Source organism: Arvicanthis niloticus, chromosome 8, assembly GCF_011762505.2.
Source record: "Arvicanthis niloticus isolate mArvNil1 chromosome 8, mArvNil1.pat.X, whole genome shotgun sequence".
NCBI lineage: Eukaryota > Metazoa > Chordata > Mammalia > Rodentia > Muridae > Arvicanthis > Arvicanthis niloticus.
In genome coordinates this window covers 82,067,677-82,071,570 of record NC_047665.1, presented here as the reverse complement: position 1 = coordinate 82,071,570, position 3,894 = coordinate 82,067,677, and positions in this window count along the sequence as shown.

Genomic DNA, 3,894 nt, shown 5'->3' with positions numbered 1-3,894 from the left:
TAGGGGAACAAACGAAAGCATGTGCATCTAAATAAAAGCCCCCCACAGGTAAGTGTAGCCTGAAACAGGGGAGGAACAGCTCACAACACAGGGGAGGAGACTCAGCAGAGGCTTGTAAGAGTAGTAGCTCAGGTCTATGTTGGAAGGAGTTCCAAGGAGACTTTAGAGCAGCAGGTAGGGAGGTCATAGGCAGCCTGGATTCTTCTCTCTTCCCCAAGAACACACGGAAGAGTCCTCAGCTTGCCTCTGAGAAAGCTCCTCCAGGGGCACAGGACCCTTTTCTATTGCCTCTCATCTCCATCAGCCCCAAATGCAAAGAGCAGTGAGTAAATTACAAAAGTATCCTAAAGCTGTGCACCTGCACTATAGCCGTGAATGGAATTCAGAGGTGGCAAGAATGAGGCACAAAAAGGGAGTCTGAGAGTCTCTGTGATCAAATGACCATCTCCAATTTGCTCTGGAGAAACTGAGATCCAAAACTAGAACCAATGGACTCTTAATAAAAAAGGAAGAGTGGAAAAATGTGCTCATCTTTCTCAGAGCCATGAACTCAACCACCCCAAATAGTACATCCACGCAGTCAGCACAAAACTTCTAAGGACAATACATTCTACAAAACTTCCTGCAGACTTTGCAAGTATGACCCATCCCCAGGCACCCTAAGCCATTGTTCAGAGAGAGGAAAGCTTTCTTCTCTCCACTGTATCCCTTGGTGAGGGTACGCCTGGGTGCCATGCATACATTTGTATGTCCCTGCCTGGACCATGACAGGTGAGCATATGTACTGGGGAATGAGGGACTCCTCACTAGGCCTGTCCATTCATAGCAGCAAAATCCCTACTGATGAGTCCCAGTATAAGAGAAGGGATAGCAAGCGACTCCCTAAAAACAGAGGCCCCAGACATCAAACAGCTAAGAGAAGCTGAGAGGATAGGGCATGGGCCTGTGGTGAGAGCATGGCTCAGCTGTTTTAGTTCCTTGCATAGTTAGCTGAGAAGGAAAGGATGATCTGAAAAGAAACCACCAATGACAGGCCTGGAGCACAGCAAAGCTACTGCTGAAAGAGAGCCAAGCAGAGGGCCAGCTAGGGGAACAATGAACCAGCAAGAGTAAACTAACTGCTAGTCATATTAAATTTGGGCACAAGTGATCTGGTCCCAGATGTTTTTTAGCTTTTGCACTACAGATGATGCTTTTATGAGATTCTTCTGGGATTCGGATTATGGGAACTGTGCCAAAATCAGAGGATGGGGCAGGGCTCCTGTCCTTCTTAACTACACAATAAACATATGACAGCTTGTCCCAGAAGGCGGACAAGACTCAAGGTTTGCATACTAAACATTCTGGTGCTACCCTTTGGGAGCCTCTGAGAAGAGGGTCTATTTCCTCTTCAGAGGAAGGGGAAATAAGGAAAGATACAACATTCAAGGAGCTCTAGGAGCTGCTCCAGATATTCGGAGCATGGACCAAGTTGGGGGGATGCAGAAAATTCAAATGTGGAATGGAAACAGTGTTGCCTTTCAACAGACAAAGAGCACAGAAAAGTGATGACTGGCTCAGCCCCCTGGTAAAGGACTGATGGGCGCATGCAGTCGGAGCAGGCAGGTATGTGCACAGATTCACACACGCACATAAGGTATACAGATGCACACTATTTGTATGCACTCATTTTATTGTACTTACTTATGTGTCTGCCTTTTGGATACACTTTGTGTTTACATAAATACATATGAATCTTTGGGTCTACACCTGTGGAATACTGTTAAATGAATGGCAGGCTGTGGTCTTTTCTCTGAGCCTTCTCATGCTAATTTTAATATCACATTATTTTTTCAAGTTGGCTTTATAAATACTAATATATATATACATATATATGTCTGTTTAATATATATGTATACATATATAGAGAGAGAAGAGAAAAAGGGGAGAGAGAGAGAGAGAGAGAGAGAGAGAGAGAGAGAGAGAGAGAGAGAGTCTGAGGCTAACTTCCAAGACAGGTTTCCAGAATGGGGTTTTATTATTACTGTCGTTCTCACAAGAATGGTGAGATAAAACTTGCAACCAGTCCTGTTCCATCTGGTTGAACTGCAAGCTAGAGGAGCTAGAGGGGTTGCCATCCCACAGAACAACCAGAGGACATTTGCTGGCTGAAGCCTATGGGACCAGACAGGAGCCTGCTGGCTTACCCAAAGCCTGTCTTCCTACTGAAGAGATGGGTCCAGAGGATGGTGGACTATGACCAGATCACTTAGCCAGTGCCTTTAACCTGTTCATTATCCCACCATTGTCCTGAACTCCCGACCTGGGGATTTGGCACAGTCCTGGGTGTGACCACACACATGGATGCTCCTGTCTGTGGGCATCAGCTTCCCTGTTGGTAAGAATCAGCCGCCAAGATCATCTCTGCCCTGTCACTTGGTAATTATGGGTGGTGTGGTTTACTCAAGAAAATGTAACGGGGCAGCACGCCCTGGGCAACCTGATGTGGAGTAAGGGGAGTCTGAAGGAAGTCTCTCTCTAGAGACAGTAATTATGTATCTTCTATGGGGTGTTGTAAACTGTGGCTCCTACTTAACCTCAAAGTCTCGAAGAACAGAATTGATACTGGAGCCCCCACACCACCCACCTTCACCCAAGAAGAGAACCAGGCTTCATCCTGATGGACAGAGGTGATAGTGAAGACTGAAGACCTATGGGCTCGGCCTCAGCGCACGGTATAAAGTACACTTCAATCCAGCAATGCCTACCTGTGGATCTTTGTATCGAGGAATGTGACAGGTGGTGGAGAGAGCACTAGCATTTACAGGAGCTGGCCTTTTAGAGTTTTGAAGAAGACACAGCTGGAGGCCCTGACCACAGGTGTCAGTGAGGACTATCGGGAATGTTAACCAGAAGGTGTAGGGATGGTGTCTTAGGCTCTGGCAAGTGGACAAAAGCATTTGGAAATCTCCCACTGGATGACTGCATGGCCTGTGCTCGAACACACAGAGAGAGAGAGAGAGAGAGAGAGAGAGAGAGAGAGAGAGAGAGAGAGAGAGAGAGAGAGAGAGAGAGAGAGAGAGAGAGAGAGAGACCCTGCATTCTAGTTCCCCAGTACTGAGAAATTCCTGGATGGGCTGCCCACCCACCTTGGCCATCTCTTCACTCCTCTGGACCAGGCAGTGCCTCCTGCCTCTTTGTTAGAATGCCCAGTGCAGAGGGGGCGGGAGAGCAGAGAGTGACACTCGACATCTTGGCATGTCCTTAAAGAAAGAGGCAGTGCCCACAGGTGGGGCCGCCCCACTGGCAGGCTCCTGGAGTCTCCTGCATCCAACCCATACAATCAACCCTGTATCCACTTCAGTTTGTCCGAAACCAAGCTGGGGGGCCGCACCCTCTTTCACTGCCGCACTCATTCCAGCTCAGTGTCTTAGTCCCGCAGAAGCGTCCCCCGCAGCCACCCTCCAACCCCCAGCATCCCAGCCCTGAAACAATCGCCCTTTGAGAGAGACTGCCAAGCCAGGGGCCTGAGCAGCCAAGATTGAGGGATGGAGCCGAGTGAGCTGGGGGTGAGAGCTGGGCGGGTGCTCTCTTACTCCTCGAGCCAAAGCTGGGGTGCCCTGGGCCCCTCCCGAGGCCACTCCAGCATCCAAACGAAGCCCCCAGACGCCCCAAAGGGAGGGCCACAGCGGAGAGCGTTTGGGGGGTGATACCAAGCTCGGGGAGAGGGTCCAGCGTTGGCCCCCGTCTCAGCCCGCGAGGTTGGTACGGACCGCGAGTGGCTCGGGTCCCGCCGGCAGCTCGCGCTCGCGGGGGCGGGGTGAGTGGGGGCGGGGCGGGAGGCGCTGTCACAGCCGCGGCCGCACAGCGCATCCGCCGCCAGCGCCGAGGGCACCACGCGCTGGCCCGCTTGGC